The sequence below is a fragment of the Ranitomeya variabilis genome, chromosome 1 (genome assembly GCF_051348905.1).
Source record: "Ranitomeya variabilis isolate aRanVar5 chromosome 1, aRanVar5.hap1, whole genome shotgun sequence".
Taxonomy (NCBI): Eukaryota; Metazoa; Chordata; class Amphibia; order Anura; family Dendrobatidae; genus Ranitomeya; species Ranitomeya variabilis.
This window is the reverse complement of record NC_135232.1, coordinates 42,660,399-42,676,511: the sequence shown is the minus strand read 5'-3', so window position 1 is coordinate 42,676,511 and position 16,113 is coordinate 42,660,399. Positions and strand designations below refer to the sequence as shown.

At 41.9% G+C, this 16,113-nt stretch overlaps 3 long non-coding RNA genes across 3 annotated transcripts; all 3 read right to left on the bottom strand.

Annotated features, from left to right (window-relative positions):
- Positions 1-2,053: 2,053 nt before the first annotated feature.
- LOC143793682 (uncharacterized) lies at positions 2,054-3,759 on the bottom strand. The gene is made up of 3 exons (XR_013220197.1): positions 3,359-3,759; positions 3,067-3,266; positions 2,054-2,811 (listed from the first exon to the last, which is right to left on the bottom strand). It is a non-coding gene; the product is annotated as an uncharacterized LOC143793682 (long non-coding RNA).
- Positions 3,760-4,154: 395 nt separating this feature from the next.
- Positions 4,155-11,675, bottom strand: LOC143793681 (uncharacterized). The gene is made up of 4 exons (XR_013220196.1): positions 11,551-11,675; positions 7,607-7,736; positions 6,247-6,373; positions 4,155-4,539 (listed from the first exon to the last, which is right to left on the bottom strand). It is a non-coding gene; the product is annotated as an uncharacterized LOC143793681 (long non-coding RNA).
- A 461-nt stretch (positions 11,676-12,136) lies between these two features.
- Positions 12,137-14,563, bottom strand: LOC143793680 (uncharacterized). Its single transcript, XR_013220195.1, has 3 exons — positions 14,530-14,563; positions 13,275-13,340; positions 12,137-12,205 (listed from the first exon to the last, which is right to left on the bottom strand). It is a non-coding gene; the product is annotated as an uncharacterized LOC143793680 (long non-coding RNA).
- Positions 14,564-16,113: the final 1,550 nt, after the last annotated feature.

Genomic DNA, 16,113 nt, shown 5'->3' with positions numbered 1-16,113 from the left:
GCTTCGTCTGGCTTCCCGCGATGGACTGCGGGACTTCCGACGTGAGGGCCTCCTACTCCTGCTGCGTGCATCCGGCACCCGGTCATTCACCTTAGAAGATGGCGGCGGTGAGTAGGAGCTTCTGGGGTGGTGGCTCCTCGCTGAGCTGCGGCGTGGGAGCGGCGGTGGCAGCTGCTCGAGGGGGGCCGGAAGAGAGAGCGGAGCTTGCGGCACCGGAGCTGAGGAAGCCTCCGGAGCTGAGACAGGCCTCGCAGAAGGCTGTAAAGCCAAACAGCTCCGTAACCATTCTAGTCCACCTTCATCCTCCACCCTGAGGATCATTTGCTGCATCAGCTCATCCATGAGGTAATACCTTCTGATCTTCAAAACTTGCTTGAAGTAACCGCTCAGCGCCCATGAACAGCTGTATTTATATCTCCAAATTCTTCCCGCTCAGGGCCTTTTCACCAATCAGGGATCATAAAAATTGCGGGAATAACACCTGAGAGAAAACCGGTTTAAACCAGAAAATAACCTGCTCGTGTAACCACACAGCTTACCAGGGAAATAAAATTAACCCTCTGTATGGTAATAACTCTGTAGAATCAAACATAAGAATATCATGTTATCAAAGTGGCCGTGTTATCATGTGCCCCCCCTGAGATTTCACTAAGGGGAGGGCATTCATTCTCTTTTCCCAACTTTCACCTCGTATTCTTCAGTCTGCTTCTTTAACTGGCTTTGTAACTCGGCAACTTTCTGCTCCATTTCTTTACATTTTTGCAGTTTTTCACCCATTTCACGCTGCAAAAACGCAGGTATCATTATTTGCTGCTTTTTTTGTGCAGAAAAATTATGGCCAGCAGGATGTAACCTCACAGCCAAGAGCTTTGGGCTGTGGTTAGTGAGGTGTGAAGAGCTATTGTGAGGCAGTGAGGTGTCCTGATAGTTTTCTATTGTGAGGGAGTTTCTGGCAGTGAGGTGTGACGAGCTATTGTGAGGTAGTGAGGTGTCCTGATAGTGATCTATTGTGAGGGAGTTTCTGGTAGTGAGGTGTGAAGAGCTATTGTGAGGTAGTGAGGTGTCCTGATAGTTATCTATTGTGAGGGAGTTTCTGGCAGTGAGGTGTGAAGAGCTATTGTGAGGTAGTGAGGTGTCCTGATAGTGATCTATTGTGAGGGAGTTTCTGGTAGTGAGGTGTGAAGAGCTATTGTGAGGCAGTGAGGTGTCCTGATAGGGATCTATTCTGAGGGAGTTTCTGGTAGTGACCTGTGAAGAGCTAGACTGCTGAGATCCCAACCCAGCATACCCATGATCCCTCTCACATATAACCCTTAAGGTACCGTCACATTAAGCGACGCTGCAGCAATATAGGCAACGATGCCGATCGCTGCAGCGTCGCTGTTTCGTCGCTGCAGAGCTGTCACACAGACCGCTCTCCAGCGACCAATGATGCCGAAGTCCCCTGGTAACCAGGGTAAACATCGGGTTACTAAGCGCAGGGCCGCGCTTAGTAACCCGATGTTTACCCTGGTTACCATTGTAAATGTAAAAAACAAACAAACACTACATACTTACATTCCGGTGTCTGTCCCCCGGCCTCAGCTTCCCTGCACTGTCTCAGCCGGCCGGCGCTCACAGTCAGTGCGGGAAGCTGATGGCGAGGGGACAGACCCCGGAATGTGAGTATGTACTGTTTGGTTTTTTTTACATTTACAATGGTAACCAGGGTAAACATCGGGTTACTAAGCGCGGCCCTACGCTTAGTAACCCGATGTTTACCCTGGTTACCAGTGAAGACATCGCTGGATCGGCGTCACACACACCGATCCAGCGATGTCAGCGGGTGATCCAGCGACGAAATAAGGTGCTGGCCTTCTAGCTCCGACCAACGATGTCACAGCAGGATCCTGATCGCTGCTGCGTGTCAAACACAACGATATCGCTATGCAGGACGCTGCAACGTCACGGATCGCTATCGTTATCGTTGTTAAGTCGCTAAGTGTGAAGGTACCTTTAGACATACAAAATAAGACCAAACAACTAAAATTGATGGGTGAAGGTCGGTCACAGCTTTATTAATGCATTTCATATAACTTGTAAACATATTTTTAAACTCTTAGAAAGGCACATAAAGTTAATTAACCATGCTCGCCGCCAAATGCCCTGTAGTCAAATCACAGGCACGTCAGCCGACAAGCCGCACCCCTGTGTCCTTTCTTTAATTCCCGCCACGGGAGGATCATGTGTTTTCACACATGACTCCGACCCCCACCCATCAATAGCAAAGCTTGCTCAATTCCATCTTGGAGGCCTGATAAAAAGATATCCAGCCCAATATCTGTAAGATGTACTCCATCTGGTCTTAACAGCGCTCTGTTATCCCCTTCTAACTGCTTGTGCCTTATAACCAACCCCAGCCTTTCTCTGACGAATTTCGAAATCCGGGCATTGATTGTTCTCCTGGTGCGTTCAACCGCCATGTCATCTCTGGCACTGTGCCGGACCGCCCTAGGAACAATTTCGGACCAAACGAGCTCTTGGAAAAAAACGGCCTATATCAGACCTCATCATCGTTATCAATTCAGAGATTTTGTAGGAACACAGATAGTTACCGCCGGCATGTAGAACGAGAACTACCAGTCCCCTGGCTTTTCTTGAAATGTCCACTATTTCGGGTAAGACTTGCAGCCACTGTAAGCCTCTTATACCTCTCCAAGAAAAATTTGGGCCTCGAAAGCCTAGATTCCTACCACCAGGGCGACACTCAGCCCTTTGACCAGCCCAGAATATGTAGGACTGGCCTAGCAAACATGGTTGGACTGCCAGAACCTGAAAATAAAGATGACAAGGTTAATTTAAAAGATCAGGACGCAAATACCTCGAAAAACAAGCTGAGCGTCATCCTTTGTACCTCTGCATCGGGTAAACCCGCTTTAGCCGCCTCTGTCACAGCTCCAATTCGAAATAAGTGAGAGCCATACTCATGAACTGGTACCCCCGATTTTGTCAAACACTTGACAAATAATGCATGAAGTTGATACCTGGTCAATGGAGAACCGTCTAGATGAGCAAGGAAAAACCTACCACAGCGTCTAACCTCCAGGTATGCATTGATTAGACGAACTGGGCAAACTCATTTTCTGCTGAAAAATCTATCATTGAATAAGAAAGAGCCGTTCGCGTCCTGTAAGTAATGTTGTTTCCAGAATTCCAATCTGCATCCATAGCAAGATCATCAAGTACTCTGCCTGTATCATCAAATTCAGAAATCTCTGTGCAAGTTGCTGGAGAGAACATGCAAACAAAACAAAACACTCCAATTAACATGATTAATAAACATTCAAGCAGCAAGACTACTCGATCACAAGTCACTCACAATCATCAATCTCTGGGATTGTTGAAAACTCAGAAAGGTTTGGTCTCTTGGCAACTTTCGCAGTTACTTTAGAGGCAATATCGAAATGTGAGATCCAAGCTATCCTGAAGTTTTCCAGGAGCCCATGTGACTGTCCTCCTTTTCTTAAACTTTAAGATATTAAGGGTACTGTCACACAGTGCCATTTTGATCGCTACGACGGTACGATTCGTGACGTTCTAGCGATATCGTTACGATATCGCAGTGTCTGACACGCAGCAGCGATCAGGGATCCTGCTGAGAATCGTACGTCGTAGCAGATCGTTTGGAACTTTCTTTCGTCGCTTGATCACCCGCTGACATCGCTGGATCGTTGTGTGTGACAGCGATCCAGCGATGTGTTCGCTTGTAACCAGGGTAAACATCGGGTAACTAAGCGCAGGGCCGCGCTTAGTAACCCGATGTTTACCGTGGTTACCAGCGTAAACGTAAAAAAAACAAACAGTACATACTCACATTCCGGTGTCTGTCCTCCGGCGTCTCAGCTTCTCTGCACTGTGAGCGCCGGCCAGCCAGAAAGCGAGCACAGCGGTGACGTCTGACGTCACCGCTGTGCTTTCCGGCCGCTGTGCTTACACAGTGCAGAGAAGCTGAGACGCCGGGGGACAGACACCGTAATGTAAGTATGTACTGTTTGGTTTTTTTACGTTTACGCTGGTAACCACGGTAAACATCGGGTTACTAAGCGCGGCCCTGCGCTTAGTAACCCGATGTTTACCCTGGTTACCCGGGGACTTCGGCATCGCTCCAGCGCCGTGATTGCAACGTATGACCGCAGTCTACGACGCTGGAGCGATAATCATACGATCGCTGCGACGTCACGGATCGTGCCGTCATAGCGATCAAAATGGCACTGTGTGACAGTACCCTAAGGGAAAGAAATTGGGATGAATTATAAGGCAAAAAGAAGTGGAAAGATGTTAAAAATAAATCTTTAAATTATACAATTGTGATAAAAAATAAAATTAAAATTAAAAAAAGTTTACCCTTTGGTCTTCATGGGACTGTTGTGTAGACGCAACCATCATGTTTCCCAAATTACATATCCGGCCTTCCTTTTCCTTTTGAAGCTCTTTGATCTCTGATAGTAATTGGTTATATTCTTCCATAGCCATAGCATGTGTTTTTATATCAGTTGAAGCCTGTGTAAGAGGGAATAGTGTAGGTGATCATGTCCAACTGGAAATGCATACAGTCCATACTAAACACTACTGACATATACAGTACAGATCAAAAGTTTGGACACATCTTCTCATTTAAAGATTTTTCTGTATTTTCATGACTATGAAAATTGTACATTCACACTGAAGGCATCAAAACTATGAATTAACACATGTGGAATTATATACTTAACAAAAAGTGTGAAACAACTGAAATTTTGTCTTATATTCTAGGTTCTTCAAAGTAGCCACCTTTTGCTTTGATGACTGCTTTACACACTCTTGGCATTCTCTTGATGATCTTCAAGAGGTAGTCACCGGGAATGGTCTTCCAACAATCTTGAAGAAGTTTCCAGAGATGCTTAGCACTTGTTGGCCCTTTTGCCTTCACTCTGCGGTCCAGCTTACCCCAAACCATCTCGATTTGGTTCAGGTCTGGTGACTGTGGAGGCCAGGTCATCTGGCGTAGCACCCCATCACTCTCCTTCTTGGTCAAATAGCCCTTACACAGCCTGGAGGTGTGTTTGGGGTCATTGTCCTGTTGAAAAATAAATGATGGTCCAACTAAACGCAAACCGAATGGAATAGCATGCCGCTGCATGATGCTGTGTTAGCCATGCTGGTTCAGTATGCCTTCAATTTTGAATAAATCCCCAACAGTGTCACCAGCAAAGCACCCCCACACCATCACACCTCCATGCTTCATGGTGGGAACCAGGCATGTAGAGTCCATCCGTTCACTTTTTCTGCCTCGCACAAAGACACACTGGTTGGAACCAAAATCTCAATTTTGGACTCGTCAGACAAAAGCACAGATTTCCACTGGTCTAATGTCCATTCATTGTGTTCTTTAGCCCAAACAAGTCTCTTCTGCTTGTTGCCTGTCCTTAGCAGTGGTTTCCTAGCAGCTATTTTACCATGAAGGCCTGCTGCACAAAGTCTCCTCTTAACAGTTGTAGAGATGTGTCTGCTGCTAAAACTCTGTGTGGCATTGACCTGGTCTTTAATCTGAGCTGCTGTTAACCTGCGATTTCTGAGGCTGGTGACTCGGATAAACTTATATTCAGAAGCAGAGGTGACTCTTGGTCTTCCTTTCCTGGGGCGGTCCTCATGTGACCCAGTTTCTTTATAGCGCTTGATGGTTTTTCCAACTGCACTTGGGGACACATTCAAAGTTTTCCCAATTTTTCGGACTGACTGACCTTCATTTCTTAAAGTAATGATGGCCACTCGTTTTTCTTTACTTAGCTGCTTTTTTCTTGCCATAATACAAATTCTAACAGTCTATTCAGTAGGACTATCAGCTGTGTATCCACCAGACTTCTGCACAACACAACTGATGGTCCCAACCCCATTTATAAGGCAAGAAATCCCACTTATTAAACCTGACAGGGCACACCTGTGAAGTGAAAACCATTCCCAGTGACTACCTCTTAAAGCTCATCAAGAGAATGCCAAGAGTGTGCAAAGCAGTCATCACAGCAAAAGGTGGCTACTTTGAAGAACCTAGAATATAAGACATAATTTCAGTTGTTTTACACTTTTTTGTTAAGTATATAAAGTGTGAATGAACAATTTTCATAGTCATGCAAATACAGAAAAATCTTTAAATGAGAAGGTGTGTCCAAACTTTTGGTTTGTACTGTACATCTAGAAAGGACTGGGCTAGCAGGTCAAGAACACACTTACTTCCAACCCTTCTAGCTCTTTCTTCAGGTCCAGGATTTCTTTCCTGTATCTTTTAAGAAGAGCATGGTCATCCAGTACCTCATTAATATGAGGAGTTTTTTTTTACATGCTTATCTGTACTTGCAAACTGAAAAAAAAATTTACATAAATAATATTAACAGTGCATTTGGTCACAAGGCCATTTCCTACATTCACACGATCCTTTTCGGTCATTCGGGGTTTGCACAGCACTGTCACTAGAAGCAATGAGCGCGATGATTCCTCCCTGATGTCCATCAGAACAGATTTGAAAAGGCATCATGCACAAAAGAGACTCATTCTTTCAGTACCTCAATTATGAAAGATGTAGTAAAATGGCTGTAGCAGAAATGTATAAACTGGAGTGGTCCCAAGATTTGACCCGTCAAAGCAAAGCAGTCAGTAGAAATTTATAAACCCCTTCCCGCCACATTATTTTTTGTTACTACTTCCTGCAAAGAGTCTGTCAACATACCCATGAGAGTGAAAACAAACACAGAACTACTGGAGTAGCCATAAACCACCAAGCAGCGTAAAACTATATTTGAACATTTTAAAAATTATCAAATAACGTGTACATATAAAAAGGTATAACAAGGAGGAAAGGAATATGTAGGAGGACTATCAATACATAGCATCACCCATGGGAACCATATCCATTATATCGATTAGAAGTGTAGAACTGTGAAAAACAGTACAATATGCAGAGTTTATGGAAATAGTTCAAATTGCAAACTACCGATGCCTTAAAAAAAGAAACAGTCAAATGCACAATGCATGGCTTACTCATGGTGTGCAAGATAAACTCAACGCTACCCCGACGCGCGTTTCACCTTATTGCCTTAAGGGGAGGTGCCAAGTTGTATTATCCTGCACAAAATTTATTTTCAGAGTTCATATGAGTACTCCACCTGGGAGAACTTGGCACTTCCTTTTTGTTTCAGCCTAATACATTATGTGCTATACGAATACTTTGTTTATAAAAGCCACAAGTGTGTGAGATAATATAGTTATTATATGCAAATATTTTATTTTTGATTTTGTTTATGTGGTAAAAGTAACCTGGCAACATGATTGATCAGTACAATTAATGTGATTCCAAACTCGTATAGTTCTTTCTTTTTTTTTTAACATATATTAGTGTGTGTTTCCCCATAGCGATCGAAGCTCGCTCTGGTTGCTGCTGTTCCAGGCAGCTGCTGGCTGTAGAATACATACAGCATCTGCCAGCTATGAAGCAGGCTTCACTTCCAAACCAGCTCCATACACTCGCACCCAATGTAGGACATACTTTGGGAAGGGGTTAATGAGAGTAGAACAAAAAAATACAACTATTACTTACCTGCAAAGTACTCAGGGTCTCATCCAAAGAAATGGGTGTAATAGTACAAATGATTACAGTTTTTGTATTTCCACCTAATGAATTCTGAAGAATTCTTGTTAACTTGCTGCCTCTATAATTGATAAATCCACTGTCGGCGAAAAAAAAAACAATAAAATAGTAAATACACCGGCGCTCCAAGTGTTAATGAATATAGGAGTGGGGGAAGCTGCTGGTGCCTAGACAGCTACTGCGTCAAGCCTGTCATACATGTGCAAAAGGAAGTGAAACTAGAAATTAGGTCACCGCGCTACCTATCTCCTGAATAATGAATATTAGAAGCTGCAAAGTACCCACCAAAGGGTTAAAATGAGGCACTTACCAATTGTTTGAAGTGCCAGAAGACTTTGAACTGTGGATGTTTAGTGGAGCGCTGCAGAGATGAAAATGCTTGCTCCTTCCGTGAGTCCAAGATAAGGAAGTCCAGGCGGCAGTGTGAGGTGGCAGACCCGGGGGGGGGGGGGAGCGTCCTCCCCGTGGGCGCCAAGCTACTGCGTGCACACCAAGAATGTGGACAAGCGGCGTCCTGGCCAGGGGCGCCGTTACACTGCAGCAGGGAATAGGGGGGGGGCGTGGTCTGGGTGACGTCACCCGGAGCTACAAAAAAATGGAGCAGAAGACGGATGCCGAACAGGGCCTCTATTGCCTACGCGTTTCGAAGGTCACCGGACCTTCTTCGTCAGGGCTAGAGGTCCCTGGCTGTCTACTGCTCTATATAGGATAGAAAGCGCCGCCCACTATTCAAAAGAACAAAGAAAAAAATTAAATATATACATGTGTGTTAAGAAAATGTAGCTAAGCTGCAGAAAAAAGGCTGTGAATTTGTAAGTCCATAGGTCCAATAAAATAAAAAAAAATAAAAAATAGATATAGGTAGTCTATGTTGCTATGTATTAATATTTAAAAGAATTTTTATTTAATAAATACATTAAAAGGTACATTAAAAAATTATCTTTGAACAAAACAGAAAGAAATATACAACTATATATATGAAAAATAGAAAGAAGGGGATTTTTATTTATAATTAATGCATATAAAAATATATATAAATATATAAAAATATATGAATATATTAAAAAAGGGGAGGGGGGGAGGGGAAAGAACACCAGTACTAATAAAAACATATAACTATTTAAAAGCAAAAAGCTCCAATTCATGATTAAGACCCTTAGGGGCCAGGCTATCCAGCATAAAAATCCACTTGGATTCTGTACGTGACATTAGTTTTATATAGTCCCCTCCCCTCCAATTTTTTTGGACTATTTGAATGCCGCAGAATATTAATCCCTTGGTGGACCTACCATGGTATTCCCTAAAGTGCCTAGAAAGGGGGTGACCAGTAAAACCTTTTTCTATATTGTTAAAATGTTCTTTTAACCGGTCCTTCAGTTTGCGTTTAGTGCGACCCACGTAAATTTTGTCGCAAGGGCATTTAATCAAATAGATCACTCCTGACGACCAACATGAAATTTGGTCTCTAATAATAAATTCCTGGGTGGCGTTAGAATTGAAAAATTTAAGTTGTTTTATTTTTTTAAAATTAGTACGCACACAACAGGTACAAGTGCCACAGGGTATAAAACCTGGATCTTTTGAAGATGTGTTCTTGACAAGACCCTTGTTAGTGGTTGGAGCTATGATGTTACCTATTGTTCGTGATCTTCTAAAGACAAATTTGGGACGTTTTGGTAGCAGTTCCCCTATTATTTTGTCCGACTGGAGGATTGACCAGTGCTTATGGATAATTTTGGTGAACTGTGTGTGTCCATGATGGTACTGTGTGATAATGGGTAACTGATAGATTTGGTTACGGATATCAGTTGGGATAGAATTGTCTCTAGTTGTTCTCTGTATTAGAGTATCCCTCGATATTTCATAGACCTCCTGTTTGGCCACATCCACTAGATCTTTGGGGTATCCTTTCTCCAAAAATTTTTTGGTAAGTTGTTCTGCTTCTATTATATAATCTTGTTTTTTAGTGCAGTTTCGTCTTACCCGGGTAAATTGACTTTTGGGGATGTTAGTCAACCAAATCGGTAGATGACAGCTATTAATGTCAATAAATCCATTAGAGTCTACTGGTTTATGATGGCATTTAGTTAATATCTGATTATTTTCAATAAAGATATTTAAGTCTAGGAAATTTATTTCCGATTTGCTGGTAGTAGCCGTAAATTCCAGCCCAAAGTCATTAGAATTGAGATTGGCTATAAATGCATTCAGTTCTCTTTGGGGGCCGTTCCAGATGAATAGAATATCATCAATAAAACGCCTCCACATGATTAAACCAGTATTAGGACTTTTGGTGAGTGAGATATGTAGCTCCTCCCACTTGGCTACGTAGATGTTTGCGTAGCTGGGGGCAAAACAAGTGCCCATAGCCGTACCTCGTGTTTGGAGATAAAATTGGCCATCATAAGTAAAATAATTATGTTCCAAAATAAATAAAATACTTTCCACAATGAACTGAATCTGTGGTTTTTTATGGATGGCCAATTTATTGAGGTAATATTCTGCCGCTTCACATCCTTTTGAGTGGTCTATTACTGTATATAATGATTTTATGTCAAGTGTCCCCAATATGAAGCCACTTTCCCATTGGGTTTTTTCCAATAATTGGAGCACTTGACTAGTATCTTTAAGATATGCGGGAATAATGGGCATACATCTCTGGAGATGTGTGTCTATGTAGCGTGACAGATTAGCTGTCAGGCAATTAATGCCTGAAATAATAGGCCTCCCAGGTGGGTGCATTGCATCTTTGTGGACTTTAGGAAGATAGTAAAATACTGCCACACTGGGAGTTTTATTCAAAATAAATAAAGATTCTTTTTTATTTATAATGCCCAAGGATTTACCTCGTGATATTAAAATATCCAAACTTTTGGTATAGCGTTCAGTAGGATCGCTATTTAATTTCCTATAGGTAGTTACATCATTTAGGAGTCTATCAGATTCCTCCTGGTATGTAGTTTTGTTAAGAATAACAATACCCCCCCCTTTATCCGCTGGACGTATAATAATATCATGGTTCGCTTGGAGGTCCAGTAATGCCTTTTGTTCGGAGTTATTTAAATTTTGACGTATGTATTTGGAATTCTTTCTCCTCATTCTCCTAATATCCTGTGTTACTGCGGCCTCGAAAGACCGAAAGGCGTTTGAGTATTCCTGTATAGGATGGAATGTAGAGGGATTAGATAGAGACGTCTGTATATATTCGTGAGGGGCGGCGTTAGAGACTTGTGGTGTCTTTTTAAGAAAATATTTCTTAATGGACAAATTGCGCAAGAACTGCTTCATACTGATGAATAGGTTAAAAGGTTTTGCCATTGAAGTTGGTGCAAATTTCAATCCCTTTTGTAGGAGGGACTTTTCGTTATCCGAAAGTATATACGAACTCAGATTGAATATTTTTTGGGTGGAGGGGAGGGAGTTTTTTATTTTCTTTTTGGAGAGTTTCCCCTTTTTCAATATATTCATATATTTTTATATATTTATATATATTTTTATATGCATTAATTATAAATAAAAATCCCCTTCTTTCTATTTTTCATATATATAGTTGTATATTTCTTTCTGTTTTGTTCAAAGATAATTTTTTAATGTACCTTTTAATGTATTTATTAAATAAAAATTCTTTTAAATATTAATACATAGCAACATAGACTACCTATATCTATTTTTTATTTTTTTTATTTTATTGGACCTATGGACTTACAAATTCACAGCCTTTTTTCTGCAGCTTAGCTACATTTTCACTTCCTTTCACTTTTACATTTTCACTAGTTTCACTTCCTTTTGAAAAAAAAAACAAGTTAACCAATGAATCACAAAAAAAGTTACATACAATCTACTTCTTAATAAAAAGAAAAAACAAACAAAAAAAAATGTTAATACACACTTACCCAACCTGACCGTCACTAAGTTTTTTAACGACTTGTTCCAAGTATAAACAAGCTGCGGTTGATATTGCATCCTTCTTTCAACCTAACGCCTTCCGCCCCAGTCTGGCTTGCCCGTTCACTGCCAGCCAAATCAACAAGATTCTGAAGAAATAAAGGGGGACAAGAGAACAGAACTCAACTCAGTAAGGCTACGTTCACATTTGCGGTCAGCGCCGCAGCGTCGGGCGCCGCAGCGGCGCCGCATGCGTCATGCGCCCCTATATTTAACATGGGGGCGCATGGACATGCGTTGTGCTGCGTTTAGCGCCGCATGGCCGCAAGCGTTGGACGCAAGAAACGCATCAAGTTGCATTTTTTTTGCGTCCAACTTGCGGCCAAAAACGACGCATGCGGCGCAAAACGCAGCGTTTTAGCGTGCGTTTTGCCGCGTTTTTGTTTGCGTTGTGCGCTGCGGCGCCGACGCTGCGGCACACAACGCAAATGTGAACGTAGCCTAAGTGGGGCACTATTGGGGGGAACATTTGTCACCAGTCCTGTGTATTGATTGGGAAAAGCTCTGGTCTCTAAATACATTACTTACCTGATGAGACACCATAATCGCTCCATCACAGTTTTCAGAATTTCCTTGGTCATTTCTTTCATGGCTTTCAACAATCTATTACAAGAAAAAACTATATTAAAAAACAAATAAACAAAAAAAACCGACTACCTAATCAGAGAGGGATGCGGGCATAGGAATGGGAACTTGGGCAATCTTTATCTCAGAGTGGGAGAAAGTTTATATGTAAATAGAAAGCCTATCAATCGCTTGCCCTGCCCAGGGAGATAACTATAACATTACTACAAGATGGTATCATTATCCCTCAATATTGCATGCTATTTTTCCATCTGTTCCTGACATGTTGGCGATGTGGAAGAGATAGAGGCAATATGATACACATATGGTGGGACTGCAGTAGAATCAAGCCATTCTGGGAAAAGGTTTTTTTCAAATTACTCTTTGGTTATGGGTAGGAGTTTGGAGTTCAGCCCTAAGATTGCTCTTCTTTCTATTTCCCCCCCCTTTCAATTGGTTACCAAAAGAAAGATAGTCTCCGGTTTTATTGAACTGCAGCGCGGTTTGCAGTAAAGCATTCACTACAATTCTGTAACATAGGCACCTTGCGGATTCGTGTGCGGATTTTCCCGCGCACATTCTGAATAATCTGCAGGATTTACATGCGTTTTTACACCGCCGGATTCCAAATATGGAGCAGGTGTAAAACGCTGCGGAATCCGCACAAAGAAGTGACATGCTGTGGAAAATAAACCGCTGCGTTTCCGTGCTGTATTTTCTGCAGCATGTGCACTGTGGATTTTGTTTTCCATAGGTTTACATGGTACTGTACAACGCATAGAAAACTGCTGCGAATCCGCAGCGTCAAATCCACTGCGGATCCGCAGCCAAATCTGCAACGTGTGCACATAGCCTCAGAACCTTAGAGTAACAAAATGGACTTCACATGGATGACAAGTGAGAAAAAGGAAACCAAAACAAAAAAAAAATCCCACTTTTCTGGATGCAAAAATTGAACCCATTTCTTGTATGCATCTGTGACCCCCCCAGCCTCAATCAGTCTCTTGCCCTTGGGAAAATTAGTTGCACACTCACAAATAAATATTTATATTTTATTTTAGGTTTGGCTACTATCACACACAAATAGAAAAAAAATAAAAACTCTTACCATCCTAAAAATAGTGTGGGAGCGGCTGCTGAGGTCATTCATTTTTGTCTCCATAATGTCTGTGTTCTGCAAGAGAGAATACAACGGTGACCACTCTCCAAGCCGTTCTGTAACGTTAACAGTGATGTATAAAAGGTGCTCAACATCAAAATATTTTATTGGTCTTTGATAAACTGAAACATGTGTGTCCTGTTATGCTGCCCCCATACAAAACTTTTGTCCATATCCCCATTATTTGCTAGTTTGTTGGCTGTGGCCAGCAGCAAGAGATGTTGATATCAGAGTCACTAATATGCAAGTATTTAAAAGGGAATCCGTCAGTAGGATCGGTACTCCAAAGTAGTGATGAGCGAACGCACTCGGATAACACCCGAGCATGCTTGGATGACACGTTATCAGAGCATTTTGGGCGTGCTGCAGCTGCATGTTTTACAGCTGTTAGACAGTCACAAAATGTGCAGCCGCAGGGACTCGAATATGTTATCCGAGTACGTTCGCTCATCACTACTCTTAAGCCATTTATATGTGCATATAGGTCATAGGAAGCTGAATAAAATTGATATCTGATCTTTTATTCTAGACAAATCCTCATTTCTCTAATATGTAAATGAGCTATTCCAGGCTATGGGCCGGACACAAATCTGCCTCCAGAGATTCTGTTAAATAAAAGGGGAGTTACCAGTGTGAGACATGTAACTAACAGAACAGGAGAACTGAACTTTGTCTCATTACAAACACATTTGCTGCAGCTCTCACAGCTCTGCTGTATAGGAACAATATTACAACCCTGTCTGTGAGATGGAACTTACAGATGTGTCAGTCATAATCAATCACACACAATTCTACAGTGAGATCAGGAGAGCGACCATTAGACATCACACCATTTTATATATAATAATCGCTGGAGGCAAATTCTCACCCACATCAGAGTAAAGCCCATAGCCTGGAAAGGCTTATTTTCATATAAGAAAAAGGTGGCTTTCTCTGGAATAAGATATCAAATTGCAGATAACACTTTATTCAGCTTCCTATGACCTACATGCCCATATTGATGGCTTAGGAAGGTTGATCCCTTTAAAAGCTCATGACCAAGGTACAGTTCAGCATTTAGTTTTCCCTTTACTCTGGTCATCTTAACCAGTTTGGTGCCTGTAAGAGGGGGTTCTGTCTGCATGGAAGGATGAAATATATTTTCTACCCAGTGTCCTCTCGTAAGCTGCTGTAGGGTTCCCCATACGAACAATAAGATTCTTACTTTCTCCCTTTTTAATCCATTGCATCACTTGCTCAGGTATAGTGACTGCCTCTTCAGTCAAGTCCGCAACATACACTGTACGCTGCAAAATCAGCACTGACACAAGAAAATAGGTTTAGCTTAGCCATGTCAAGGAAAGTAAATTACAAAAACCTACAATAACTATGCCAGAATTTTTAGCTTTCATAAGATTTGGCAAAGTAAAAAGTGATTTTTAGTTTCCACTTACATTGAAATCTTCACGTACTTCCAAAGGTTTCTTTTTTCTGTTCTCACACAGAAGATCTGTGACAGATTCATTATAAATTTCCATATAGGAGACTCGCAATAAGAACTCTCTGTTTGGGATCTAAGAACAACAACAAATCAAGTCCTCATCAATTCATACGGTAAGGCTACGGTCACACGAAGAGATGATGTGGAGGTTACAACCAGATGTGCCAGAGAAAAGCCGTAATAGCAACATTCGGCATTCCCTTCAATTATGTCAGCTCTTCTTGTAGATTGCACAGAAGACAGGTTTTAAGGTCCTTGCTTAGCTTTCCAGGTCCTTGCTTAGCTTTCCAGGTCCTTGCTTAGCTTTCCAGGTCCTTGCTTAGCTTTCCAGGTCCTTGCTTAGCTTTCCAATCTCAACAGCTTCATAGGCATAAGTGAGGCTGTCAAGATCCGGTCATGAGGCCTGTGGCCAATCCAATCATTGGGGCCCGTACACAGAGACATTGAAGCCAACCTAGCACATGTGGCTTTAGCCACAAGCTGAAACCTGTAACAGATACATCTGTCTCTTAATAGCGTGGCAACTAATGGTTCCAGGACATCTGCATGAATCTGTAATATAGCGTTATAGTACACAAACACATAGGGGGACGAGCCATTAGGATTGGTGTTGTGCACGCCACTCTTAACCCCCTTCATGACCTTGGGGTTTTCCGTGTTCGTTTTTCGCTCCCCTCCTTCCCAGAGCCATAACTTTTTTATTTTTCCGTCAATTTGGCCATGTGAGGGCTTATTTTTTGCGGAACGAGTTGTACTTTTGAACGACATCATTGGTTTTAGCATGTCGTGTAGTAGAAAATGGGAAAAAAATTCCAAGTGCGGTGAAATTGGAAAAAAAAGTGCAATCACGCACTTGTTTTTTGCTAGGTTCACTAAATACTAAAACTGACCTGCCATTATGATTCTCCAGGTCATTACAAGTTCATAGACACCAAACATGTCTAGGTTATTTTTTATCTAAGTGGTGAGAAAAAAATTCCAAACTTTGCTGAAAAAAAAAAAAATTTGTGCCATTTTCCGATACCCGTAGCGTCTCCATTTTTCATGATCTGGGGTCGGTTGAGGGCTTATTTTTTGCGTGCCGAGCTGGCGTTTTTAATGATACAATTTTGGTGCAGATACGTTCTTTTGATCGCCCGTTATTGCATTTTGCGTTTCGATTTTTTCTCGCTACGCCGTTTAGCGATCAGGGTAATCCTTTTTTTTATTGATAGATCGGGCGATTCTGAACGCGGCGATACCAAATATGTGTAGGTTTGATTTTTTTTAATTTTATTTCGGATGGGGCGAAATGGGGGTGATTTAAAC